The sequence below is a fragment of the Neofelis nebulosa genome, chromosome 2, assembly GCF_028018385.1.
Source record: "Neofelis nebulosa isolate mNeoNeb1 chromosome 2, mNeoNeb1.pri, whole genome shotgun sequence".
Lineage (NCBI taxonomy): Eukaryota > Metazoa > Chordata > Mammalia > Carnivora > Felidae > Neofelis > Neofelis nebulosa.
The window spans coordinates 15,156,876-15,170,869 of NC_080783.1; the positions used below are offsets into that span (position 1 = coordinate 15,156,876).

Below are 13,994 nucleotides of genomic sequence, written 5' to 3' on the forward strand. Positions count from 1 at the left end.
TACTCTTAGATGCGTGTCCAAGAGCTGTTAATTATCATGACAGAAAAGAAAAAGAAAAAGGATCTATATATTCATTTCCAACTTAACTGAAACCCAGTATGAGAGTTGATTTCAAAGGAAAAGAACAAAAAGGCAGTTGAAAGGAAGGTGGTGGCAGAGGTGAGTTGAGCACAGACAAAAGCTGTGAAAACATCATGGTGCATCAGAACTAGGGAGGACCTTGGAGACCATCTGATGAGGAAATTGAGGCCATGAATGTTCAAGACTTAACTGCGGGCCCACAGTAAGACAGTAGCAGAACCAGGACTAGAATGCAGGCCTCCCAACTCTTAACCCAGACAAGAGGTTTCATTATATATACGTATATAATATATATTAGTAGTTCTATTCTAATTTATTAGAAATTCCAAATCTGTTCTGAGTTAAAGATAAAGCAAAACATCTCTTGGGAAAACCAAGACAACCTTCTGATTGGAACCCAACCATTGGAACCCAAAAACCATTGGAACCCAACATTCCAACAGCTCTCCTCCACAAGGCAGGGCTGTGACAATCACCTCCCATGATGCCTCCTTACTTTTTTACCATGCGTGACCCATGACTGCCCACCAGAAACAAGGTAAAGGGCTGCCTAGAAAAAAATATATATATGTGACTAAAGGGCATGCGTAGTCCCGAGACCAAAGGCTCTCTACAGACCTGATTCAAAAGCTGGACCATTTCAGTGGGAAATAGAGAAAAATCCAGATTATAAGCAACTTTAGATTCATACTTTAAAATCCTCAAGAACCATGCTGTTGCCACAGTTCTATTTTACATGCGTATTTTATGAGTCTCTTGATGGAAATCTAAACCTTGAATGTTCTTCCACACACCATTAATCTTTAAAATATAATTCAAAGAAAAGGCTGTGTGGCAATCAAGTACAGGCATCCAGAACTGATGAAAAACAAAGGAGGCCTTGGGTTTTTAGAAGAAGTGCCTGCAGGCTGGGGCCTCAGAAACAAGCTCCTCCTGTCGTCATGACAACACAGGGAGGTGGCAAGGCCTGGCGAGCACTTCCCCTCACTTCTCCTCTGAAACTGGAGGTCATTTAAGGTTACCCAGCCAGGCATAAAAAGGAAGAAATAAGGGAGGGCAGGAAGGAAGGAAAATTTAAAGGTAGGTTTCATTCCCTGGAAGTCAAGATGCATCATGGAAACTTGTAGTTCTCTAAGAAAATTTCCATCTCTTTTTCTTCTGTTTTTGGATTCTCTCCCAGATGAAAAAGTCAATTACTCTTCCCACACTTGCTCACCCTTGGACTTACTGCATTAATATCAGCTTAGCAATATCTACTTGTTGAGTATAGGCTGTGTACAGAGCACCATGTGAGAGATTAAAAGAGAAAATACATCATCCCAGGATTTGAGGTAAGTGTCGTCCAATTGAGAAATAAGATATACATTCCTAAAATTATTTAAGAATACTCTAGTGCCAGATGGTCTCCAAAGATTGTTCCATCATTCCTTTCCCTTTCTGCAAGCATGCTGCTTCACCCTCCGAGAGGTGGGGTCCATTTCCCCTCCCCTTCCCACTGGGAGAGCTTTGTGTTCCCACTGGTAACAATCTGAAAGTCGGGCTGAGGATTTTTAAAATTATTTTATTTTTTATTTTTTTTAATGTTTATATTTATTTTTGAGACAGAGAGAGACACAGCATGAGCAGGAAAGGGGCAGAGAGAGAGGGAGACACAGAATGTGAAGTAGGCTCCAGGCTCTGAGCTGTCAGCACAGAGCCTGATGCGGGGCTCGAACTCACGAACTGTGAGCTCATGACCTGAGCCGAAGTCGGACGCTTAACCGACTGAGCCACCCAGGCGCCCCGGGCTGAGGATTTTTAGATGAGATTTTGCCCAGTTGTGAGATTTGCCATCTATTTTGAGGCATGATACTGGTGTTCTACCTTCTGCTTACTGGTGTTTCAGAGCAGTGTTCCTCCAAATTTGCAGCAACACCCTGGGAATTTTTAGAGCTCTCAGTGTCCAGGCTACACACAAAACTGCTTATACCAAAATCTCTGGGAATAGACCCAGGCATGTTTTTAACCTCCCTAGATGATTCTGATAAGATGGACGAGTTTGAGAGCTTGTTTTAGACAGTTGCCCCTTTCAACTCCAGGCATAAATGACTCAAATGACAATAATCCTCAGAACTGCTCAGCAACCTAAGAACACTTCTAATAAGTGCCGGCTCAGAATGTCCAGAGTGGGGACTTTATGTGTGGCAGTGGACCGAAATTTTTAGGATTTTTTAACTCCCCTAAAACGGCATCTGTTAATGGCACAGTGGATGATTGACTATCCATACCTCACTATAATGGCAACACAATTAATGATAATCAGCTGCATTTTATTTTTGAAAGCACAGTGATGAAAATTAATCATGCTACAGGTAGGTCCCCAGCTCCCACCCCTAAACAGACTGGGCAGGAGAGCACAATATCTATTATAATGGATATTGGGAAGCCAACTGATTTGACTTTAAATAAAACCAGTGAAGATAAAGAGAAAAGAATAAAAGACACCCATCCCCTCAAGAACAAAAAAGATAAAAGAGAAGCAGAACCCAGAATTTTTGCAACAGAGGAAACATTAGACACACACGCGCACACACACACATACACGCACGCACGCACGCTCCTCACATACACACACCCCACCATTCCCCTCTCGAAAGCAAAAGCATTTAGAAATAAGATCTTGGAGAATTAGAGCAACATAGCTGACTGTATACATGTACCTTCTTTTCCTCTTACTCGGTTCCCATAACATGTAGAATTTTTTTTAACAAAAAGAAAATCTCAATAGCAGTGGAACACAAAAAAGAATATCATTAGGAAATCAAAAACGGTGAGGAATTCATTAAAGGTAGACAGGTGGTAATGGACCAAGAGTAAAAAAGACCAGAGAAAATCAAATCCACGTGTAAGAGAGCACTGCCCTGGATTGGTCGATGAGTGCTCTAAATTCAGTCAATAGCTATAAAGAATTGGAGGGAGCCAAGACATTATTGGGATAATTAATTAAATAACTACATATAAAAATATGCACTTATTATCCATCATCCCATCTCCTTGACCATGCAATGAAACAGGAGGTCAGATGTGTAGGCAGATAATAATAAACAAAAATTTAAAGCACAGCAAATATTTGTCACTAATCAGAGCGAACAGGTAAAATTTTCCATGTTAAAAGACAAAAAAAAATTGCTCTTACAAATATTTATTTTCCATTTTAAAAAAATACACCTAAGCACAATAAAACAAGGTCAAATATTGAAGAATCAAGAAAAAGAATTATATCAAAAAATAATTATATCAAGAAAAAGAATTATATCAAAAATTATATAGCAAATATGGCAATATGAATATCAAAAAAAGTCAAAGTCAAAAATCATTAAAAGAAGAAAACGTGGGCCTCATTTTTTTAAATGTAATACACTAAGAAACTATAACACTAAGGTCAAGGACCTTTATGAAATTAACGTACTCGCTGCAGGTATCACGTCTTCAAACTGAAATTTTTCCTTAGCGAAACCTGGAATGTGCACATATAATGCACATCACTCCCACTGAATCTAGGCAAGGTGGTTCTGAGGGACCCCTAATAACATTGTCCTGCCTGAAGATAAAAGCAAAAAGTGACAAGAAGCAGAGTGTTTTTCTAAACAAGGATTTTATTTATATGTGTGCCTGATTCAAAGTTCGAGAGGCCTTTTGTCAACTCTACATGATTTGAGGACCGTGTATAAGCCTGACAGACCCCAAACGTGAAATTGCTCAGTTCTGTATTTGGAGGAACTTTCTATTGGTCTGGCCAGTGGTTGAATGGGCCACCTCAGAGGGAGTAAGCTCTTTCCTTCTTGAGAAATCAGATCCAAGCTTGGAGATCTTCCTGCAGCAGTGGGAGAGTAAGGACACATGCACGAAATGGGTAATTAGCTGGACTGTTCTATCCAGATATTTTGTTGTAAACTCGCAAGCCCATGAATCATATCAATATAAACGGAATGACCACAGTCAAGTCGGCAGGTAAGGCAAGGGAGAGGGGAGTATTCTCTTCAAGCTAACACATAGGTTTGAATAGTCAACTTCTGAAGATAAGGGGAATCTAAGAGGGCTAGACTGTCCTCTAGTCTTCTGACATTAGCAAGGCTGGTATGTCTAATTGGAGTGGATTGAAATATATTTTGCAAATATTCACTCCCCTTGTATCCCACCCCACAGGAAAGAGCATACCTCCAAACCTTGATCATGTGACTTGCACTGACCAATAGACTGTGAGTGGATATGCCCTATCCAACTAGAAGACACTTTAAACATGACTGGCTTGGCTGGGCATTTTGCTCCTGCATCGCCCTTACAAGATGATTGTCTTAGTTTTCTAAGACTTCTGTAAAAAGTACCACAAACTGCATGTCTTAAACAGAAATTCATTGTCTCATGGTTCTGAAGGCAGAAGTCCAAGATCAAGGTGTGAGTAAGTTTGGTTCCTTCTAAGGAGGATGAAGGAAGGATCTGTTCTGGGTCCTTCTCTTTGACTTGTAGATGGCCATCTTCTCACTGTGTCTCTTCACATAGCATTCTCCCTTGGGTACCTGTCTCCAAATTTCCTTTTAGTCAGGACATAAGTCATACTGCGTTAAGGCCACTCTAATGAGCTCATCTTAACTTGATTACCTCTCTAGAGAACATATCTCCAAATAAAGTCACATGCTAAGAGTCAAGGCTTACGATATGAATTTTGTGGGGCTACAAATCAATCCATAACAAAAAGCATATCTCAGAAGGAAACTGATCGTTCAGCTTGGAAGGGAGAGGCCATGTAGGGCAGACCTGGTAGAGACCTGTGACCCTTATGTTACACGAGGAAAAAAAATAAATGTACACAGGAAGCCACTGAGATTCAGAGCATATTTATCATGCACATGTTTATTATGCAGCATAATTCACTCAAATCTGACAAAGGTACCAATTTATAAGCAAATCTAATGGCAATTAACTAACAAGTCCCTTGAAAACCAGAACATCTCCCCCTGTGTGAAAAGGAACTCCATCACCCATGTTCAATGAACAGTTGCATGGCACCAATAAATCCGGGCAGTTTAGAGGTGCATAAGACACAGAAATAAGGGGAGCACATGAGGAGTGATGGGAACCCAAAAAAGAGCTCCTGGCCGGAATAAGAGCACTTGGGTACTCAGCCCTGCCCCTTCCATTTCTTATGTTCAATGCTAGTGGGATCTCCAAAGAGCAATCCGTTCAGATAATCATGGTGTCCTAACATGTTCCTATAAGCAGGACTGAAGAATTCATAAGTGGTATCCAGCATTCAAAGCACCAACAGGAAGGATACCCTACTCTGGGTTTATTCAATGTAACAATGCAGATAATGTCAAGAGAAAAATGATCTCAGAACTCAAGTGTTAATTTCAATGTCTACATTGAATAGTCAACTATTCAGAAAGAAGTTTAAGAAAAAACTTTCTTACTCAAGTCTTTATTACCGTTGGGGCTATTTTTCCCCTTTCAAATACAGAGAGAAAGCCTGCCTAAAATATTTTACTCTCCGGATAGATGGATAACATGTTATAGAAAATTCTGCTCTGAACCTCTAGCCACTGGACTTCAAAGAAAACATCTCAAAGCCATTACATGTTTTCTAGGCCCCTGATTTTATGTATATATTCTCTCTGCCTTGGACTTGCTTCTGGCATTTCATTGTAAGCCCTGCGATAGCCCTCCAATTACTTCTATTCCCGAGAACTTTTCCCCTAAGTCGGGTAGGTTTGAGACAATTTGAGTCAGCCCAGGGAGGGTGAAATCCAGGCATGGTTTCTGTGTGCCTCAAGACTTCTTCTCCCATATGAAGAATGTGTGTAGCTCTCGTTGGCTCACAAAGCCATAAAAAGATCCAGTGGTCAGTTAAGGATATGGTGTATGGAGTCAGACTTCCCCCAGCTCCAATACTCATCAGTCATGTGCCTTGAGTGACTCCTTAACCTCTATAGGGCTTTAGTGTCCTCATCTGTCAAATGGGGCCAACAATAGAGCCCCACTCTTTGGGAAGTTCTAAAGATTAAGTGAGGTAATACATACAATGCCCTTAGAATAGTACCTGGCAAATTGTAAGGGCTCAGTGACTAGTGACTGTTCATTATTATTAAAGATGACTTTGAAATCCATCCTCTCCTGGAGAGAGAGCTCACAAGGTGGTCCCCGTTGGTACAGACATGCCACAAAGTTTTGATTTGGGAGCCCTGAGAAACTTGGCAACTTTTGCCAAAGGCATATCCTGTCTGGAACAGCTATAGGGTTTTCTCTTGGCCATGATTAAGAAGAAGGCAAAGTTTGCTTTCACTCCAGCACTACCCATGCACAGGAGAAAACAAGGGGAAATGTTCCTGTTCCAGTGTTGAGCCCTCAGTAAGTGTACCATCACATCCATATCACTCAACAAACATTGACTGAAGTCTCCCTGTGTGCCAGGCACAGTACAGGAGCTGGGGGTGCAGCAGTGAAGAGAAATACATGTTTTTGCCATTTGGGAGCTCATATTTTAGCTAAGGGGAGACTTGCAGTGAGTAAAATAAGTAAATTGTTGTTAAAACAGAGAATTACAGCACCTAGGGCCCTCCTGTAACTCTTCACCAGGTTCTGTTTCAAACTAGATTCATTCTTCTTTTCTACCATGTACATTTGCTGCCCTAAAATGTCTTACTGCCATTGGTTGCCATACATTTCGAGGCCTAAAGATAAAACAAGACGATTCCTGTTTTAAAGATAGTATGTTTTCTAGAACTACCTCATCTAAATGCTTATGGAGTTGGAGTCCACAACTTTTAAGTCTAGTCTCGGTCTGCCCAGACTTAACCATGTAACCCTGGCCATGTCACTAAAATATAAATTTAGCCTGAGTTTTGCCTGTGTAAAATAATGGAATTGGCCAGTCACTGGTTCTCAAAGTGGTCCTGGGACACGGCAGTTTCAGTATTACCTTGGGACTTAGAAATGCACGTTTTCAGACCCCGTTCCAGAACTACTGAATCACACACTCTGAGAGTGGGACCCAGCAATGTGAGTTTCCACAAGACCTTCAGGTTTTTTTCTTTCGAAATAAAAAAATCAATCTCGCTGTAAATCCCAAAAGAAAATCCTTATCCTCTCAGCCAGGCCTCCTCCAAAACTTTTATAAGCACTATCCAATACTAAAGACTCACTTTATAATCTTAAAAAAAAAATGTTTCTTACAACTTACAGTCTTTCCAAGTTTGGAGGTTTAAAAAATATTTTGCACTTTTCTCTCCTAACACGCTCTTTATGCTAACTTACAAGTATGCTTGATCCTACTTCATAAGCTCATTAGTGATGGTGACTTCCATCTTTTACTGTTTCTGAATATTTAAAAAAATAATAATTTTGAATTCTATCATTTTAATTTTATTTATTTATTTTGAGAGAGAGACAGCACGACGAGCAGGGGAGGAGCAGAGAGAGAATCCCAAGCAAGCTCCACGCTGCCCGCGCAGAGCCCAACGTGGGGCTTGAAGTCACAAACTGCAAGATCATGACCTGAGCCAAAATCAAGAGTTGGATGCTTAGCCGACTGAGTCGCTCAGGCACCCCTGAATTTTAAATTTTAAGCTGAAAATTCTATTCCCTTTCCACACACCCAGCACTTGGATGTAGATTCTTTCTCAACAGTGTTCCCACTACGCTCTTCTGAGTTGCCTTCTGTTTTTCCAATGAAGACTTGATATTGACCAATTCTGTTCAATGGGTGGAGGCATACACTGTTTCAAGAAGGACATTTTAGTATTTCAAAGCCTCTTAAGGGTGTTCCACCAAGAGTAGCTCAATGTGACAGATAAAAGCAAATAGTGCCAAAGTATCCACAAACTTTCTCTTATAACTTTTCATTCTCAGAATAGAACTGAGTTTTCCAGGAATATTCAGTTGGGATAACTTAGATGTATGTCAGTCCAGCTACCCTGTTTGAAGGCTATCTTTTTCAGCTGTCCAGGGAAACATATTTTTGTTTGTGAAGTGGATAAAGTTTCAAGTGTAAAACCCATTCATGGACAACTATCTCCTGGAAGTTATAAACATTTTTTTTGTTAGTTGTTTGTTTTCTTGTTCCTAAAGATAATTTGGCAAAGAAGAAGCTAGCTCACTTTAGGACCTGAAGTGTCGTGTGGGTAGCTTGGCTTTATTTGCATAATGTTAATATTCCACAGAACTCTCTGGTCCCAAAGCAGTAGAAAAAATAAGATGCGTTAACAAACCGGCATAGACTAACAGTAACCAGAATCAAGGATTGTGACTTTGATTATGAAAAGGGACAGCCAAGAAGTTAATGAATCAGCTATCTCAGAATACGGTCAGCACTGTCCAGGTCAACAGACCAATATTTGTCAAGAAATGGCTTTGTAATCGCAATAATATATATTCTCATCTGAAAACTGGGTGTGGGGTTACACTAACTGTTCCCTGAAGCTCTTCCAGTCATAATAGTCTATTATTCCATGATTTCACAATATCTTTGAGGTAGAGCTGATTATCATCCAAACTGCCCTTGAAGATCTATTATCCTAGATATTGTATGGGTTTCCAAAGTAGGATCCAGAGGACCAGTTCTAGGTCTATCTACTTAGTCAGGGTTTTACTACTACAACTACAAGTAATTTCAGTTTTATCAGAAGTCTTAAAATCTCTATGAAATGTGCCACTAATCCATAAGCAATCAACAAGTACTGGAGAAACACATTTATTAAAGAACAATTACTTGGCTTGTAAAGTCATTCATATGGCTCTGGCCTGCTAGACAATGATGGTTAAAAAAAAAAAAAAAAGCTTATAAAAATGGAGAGAAGGAAGCTCAAAAAGGAACTAATTGAAAATGTCCAAGTGCAGACCAACCCCCTGGCAAAAAACCACTTATGTACTGTGATTTATGGAGATCTGGGAAAAGGCAACCATACCAAAATCACTACCTACCCTAATCAGCCCTCCATGGACTTTAAATTCTTCCATTTCTCGTTCTTCCCTTGATCCTACTTCTTGAATTAGATATTTATGAAAACTTTGAAATATTATCAACCATCACCACCTTAACAGAAATTATGTGTTTTTTTAAATTCTTTTATTTATATTTTAGTTAGTTAATATATAGTGCAATAGTGGTTTCAGAAGTAGAATTCAGTGATTCATCACTTATATACAGCACCCAGTGCTCATCACAAGTGCCCTCCTTAGTACCCTTCACCCATCTAGCCCACTTCCCACCCACCTCCCTCCATCAACCCATAGTTTGTTCTCTATCATTAAGAGTCTCTTGTGGTTTGTTTCCCTCTCTTCTCCTTTTGCCCCCCTTCCCCTATAAGGAATCAAGGAATCTATCCCATTTACAATTGCACCAAAAATGGTAAGATACCTAGGAATAAACCTAACTAAAGAGACAAAAGATCTGTACTCTGAAAACCATAGAAGACTTTTGAAAGATATTGAAGAGGACACAAAAAGATGGAAAAACATTCCATGCTCATGGATTGGAAGAACAAACATTGTTAAAATGTCTATAGTACCCAAAGCAATCTATAGATTTGACACTATCCTATGAAAATACTACGAGAGCTAAATGAAACAATCCTAACACGTGTATGGAACTACAGAAGACCCCAAACAGCCAAAGCAATCCTAAAAAAAAAAAAACAAAAAACAAAAAAACTGAACCGGAAGCATCAGAAATTATGTTTTATCAGATGAGCTGTTCATACATTCAGCAGGAGTCTATGAGAGGAGAATACAAAACAGTAAATGTTAGAATGGAGGAAGAATCAATCTAAGTCTAGAGCCTGTAAAGGGTAGGAAAGATGAAGTGGCATGGTGAGGAATCTTATGATTCTAAATAAAGGGAGGGGCGCCTGGGTGGCTCAGTTGGTTGAGCGTCTGACTTTGGCTCCGGTCATGATCTCACGGTTTGTGGGTTCGAGCCCTGCGTCGGGCTCTGTGCTGACAGCTCAGAGCCTGGGGCCTGCTTCGGATTCTGTGTCTTCCTCTCTCTCTCTGCCCCTCCCCTGCTCACACTTTGTCTCTGTCTCTCTCAAAAAATAAACATTAAAAAAAGTTAAAATAAATAAAATAAAGGGAGAGAAGTAGAACAAGTTTAGGGGGAGAGAGAGATAGAAGGAAACTAACATTGGATGCATAACTATTGTGTGCTAGGCACACTTCTAGACACTTGACATTTATTTTCTCATTTTATCCTCAGAATAACCTACTGGTCAGATATTATTAATCCCATTACAATATTATTATAGTAGTTATATTATTTTACAACTAATAAAACGATAGACTCAAAGGAGATAATAAATTTGTCCAAGTTTATAGAGCCAACAAATGGCAAAATCTGGATGTAAACACATATCTCTTTGACTCCAGAGCCTGGCATGTTTCTCTCTACTGTAAACCTGTCTGTAAGACTTGTGCTCCCCACATACATTGTTACTTACAGTGTGGGCCCTGAGGAAGAAAAGGAATGGTAACACCGAAAGCCACATTCACCTCCTTCCCAATTTTGCTTTAAACCCATGTTTTTCGATTTGCTTTTAGTCATGAAAACGTGTCTTCAAGATAAATAATTTTAAACAAAATCCAATCCACCTATCATGGCCCCAAGGCCTCTTCATGGAATGACATGGAAGCTTCAAAACCATTGCAAAAAAAAAAAATAGAGAGAAATACTCAACACATAAGTGTATGTGAATGGCCACTAAGCACATGAAAAGTTGCTAGAAGTCATTAGTCATCAGGAAAATGCATATTAAAACAACAATGTATAACCACTACATACGTGTTTGAAAAGCTAAAATTCTAAAAACTGCGTTAACCAAGATATTAAGCAACTGGAACCCTTAAATGTTGATGACGGGAATGCAAAAACAGTAGGACGACTTTGGAGAACAGTTCGGCATTTTCCTATAAAGTTAAAACATACCATTACCACACAAGGTACAGTAATTTCTCTCCTAAGTACTTATCCAAGAGAAATGAAAATATATATCCACACAAAGAATTGTCCATGAATGTTCATAGCATCTTTAGTCATAGAGCCTGTAACTGGAAACAGCCCAATTGTTCACAAACAAGTTAGCAGGTAAAGAAATTGTGGTATTCCAAGGGTGCCTGGGGGGGGTGGGGGGGGGCTCAGTTGGCTCAGTGTCTGACTTCAGCCTAGGTCACGATCTCGCCGTTCCCGAGTTCGAGCCCCACATCAGGCTCTGTGCTGACAGCTAGGAGCCTGGAGCCTGCTTGAGATTCTACGTATCCCTTTCTCTCTCTGCCCTTCCCCCACTCACACTTTGTCTGTCTCTCTCAAAAATAGACATTAAAAAAAAAAAAAAGAAAAATTGTGGTATTGCAAACAGTGAAATATGAATATGAAAAGGAAAAATTACTGAGACACTCAACAACATGAATGTGTCTTAAAAACATACTGGGTGATAGAAAGCAGACACAAAAAGAGTATACTGTGATTCCACTTATATGAAGTTCCGGAAAAGACAAATCTAATCTACAGTGATTGAAAGCAGATTAATGGTTATGTAAAGTTGGGCTGTGGGCTGGAGAAGGACTGTGGAGGAAAGACTGTGTTTTGGGCTGACAATGGTATTCTATATCTCAGTTGCACGATGGTTTTTTTGTGGCAGAAATCCACCAGTTCCAAACTCAAGGAACTGTACACTTATACAATGTGTGCATTTTTACCTCAATAATGTTGGCTTGTTTAAAAATACCACTATAATTACCAAAGAATTGCTGAGAAAGATCTGGGCACGATTACATAATCACCCAGGTGACATTTTGGTCCTTTCTTCTTATTGAATATTTTATTTCTTCCAGTCACTAACTCAGCTCTGCTCTCTTCTACAACCCCATGAAAGATGGTAACTCCATCTGTCCTGCAAACTTTCAGCCGACTTCATTACAAAAATACCCCAGGACCAAAGCCAGAGCTAATGAGCATCTTAGACCATTTGGAAGAAGAAAGGCTATTTTTTGGCTGAGGATAATTGAGCTTCACTTCAAATCAGAATCTAAGCTATTATTTTCTCTGTACCGAATCCAAATCACTGAGATTCCTGAAGTTTGTCCATGGTTATTGTCCACCTGATGCCAAAATATTCTGATGAAAAGCGAAACATTCAGCCAGTTGTGTGAATTCTTTGTCCTGAAATCTAAAAGCTCAGCCATCTGGCAGGATAGCAGAACAGCTGAACAGTCAACTGATGCTCCTGCTGTAGATTGAGAGGCCACAAGAATTGTGCAGATAAGATCTCCTGCAAAAATCAAAATGCAAAGACCCAATGCCAATGTCCCTCATTATTGATAAAGTGGGATCCACAGCATTAAAATCATGGAAGTTTGGAGTAAAAAGGAATCCTGTCCAACTGCCTCTGTTTACAGATAAAGAAATTGAGGCAGCTCGTATCCATCGTTTCAAACCTTGACCAAATGCCCTCTCCTCTGGGGAACTTTTCTTCACTTCCCCCAGGCTGCTATCTGCTCTGGCTCCCACAGCTAACTACCAGCACTCACCCCCTCACATCCAATTTATCTGCTTGTGCATCTGTTTCCTCCACTTACTCTGTAAAACTACCGAAGACTAGGGCCAACAGCTCTGTACCCTAAAATTCTAGCCCAAAGAATGTTCTCAAAGAAAGATTGTTGGATGAGCTTAGGGTGAGAATCTGAATCAATGTGCACTCCAAATACATTCTTTCTCCACACCTATGTTGAAATGGTAGTAGCAAAATTCAACAGAAATTCTAGACGTACAATTCGTCCTAAGCACTAAAATCTGAGGTTTCGCGTTCTTCAGACAAGAAGATCACCAGTAAAGCAAACTGTAATGAGCCAACACAGTTCCTGGTATATAATATGAATATTGTAATTTAGAGAAATTAAAACACAATAATAAACATTTGCTGTGTTGATATCAACTTACACATAATAGTGATAGCAACTAACGTGTGAGTATTTACCATATACAAGGCGTTATTCTGAGAAATATATGTTTAACATAATTGTATTTTATGTTTATCACTGAAACTACATAGAACTTAAGGTTACATTTTTAGACTGATCCTTACATCTCCTCTACCTGTGGATAAATGAAAACAAAAAAGATGTATGTTAACTAAACTTATTGCAGTCACCATTTTGAAATATATACCAAATCATTATACGCCTTAAACATATACGATAACATATATAAATCACAGTACATCTTAAATTTATACAATCCTCTGTGTCAACTATATTGCTTCTTTTTAAAAAAGTTTTTAATGCTTATTTATTTTTTGAGAGAGAGAGGGAGACAGAGCATGAGCAGGGGAGGGGCAGAGAGAGAGAGGGAGACACAGAATCGGAAGCAGGCTCCAGGCTCTGAGCTGTCAGCACAGAGCTCAACGTGGGGCTCGAACTCATGGACTGTGAGATCATGACCTGGCCGAAGTCAGATGCTTAACTGACTGAGCCACCCAGGTGCCCCAACTATATTTCAAAAAGACTGAGAAAATAAATAAAATGAACTAATAAGCCAAAAAATTTAAAAAGAAAAAGAAAATAAGTAAATTTTTTTAAATGGCAGTTGTCAAACTTTCCCTAGTAATCTTTGTTTTCAGATTTCATGCCCACAGCCTATCATAACTTTCCATTTTTAAAAATTAGACTTACTTAAAAAACTGAAAATATTCTTTAGACGTCAAATTACTCTTCAATAATGACATTTTGATTAACAGTGTAAGGAACTAAAAGCATGAGGGTTACATTTCTTTCAGTGAAAACATGCACTTTGAAATCCTGAAGAACTGAGCTTAGGGTGAATTTATATGAGGCAAGTGTTCTCAAACTTTGGCCCAAAATATTTTCCCTCTCTGTTGTCTGTCACCATG

The 13,994-nt window shown here is 39.4% G+C and overlaps 1 long non-coding RNA gene across 1 annotated transcript; it reads left to right on the plus strand.

Annotated features, from left to right (window-relative positions):
- The first annotated feature begins 1,104 nt into the window (after positions 1–1,104).
- Positions 1,105–12,897, plus strand: LOC131497236 (uncharacterized). Its single transcript, XR_009254822.1, has 3 exons — positions 1,105–1,161; positions 1,262–1,412; positions 11,941–12,897. It is a non-coding gene; the product is annotated as an uncharacterized LOC131497236 (long non-coding RNA).
- Positions 12,898–13,994: the final 1,097 nt, after the last annotated feature.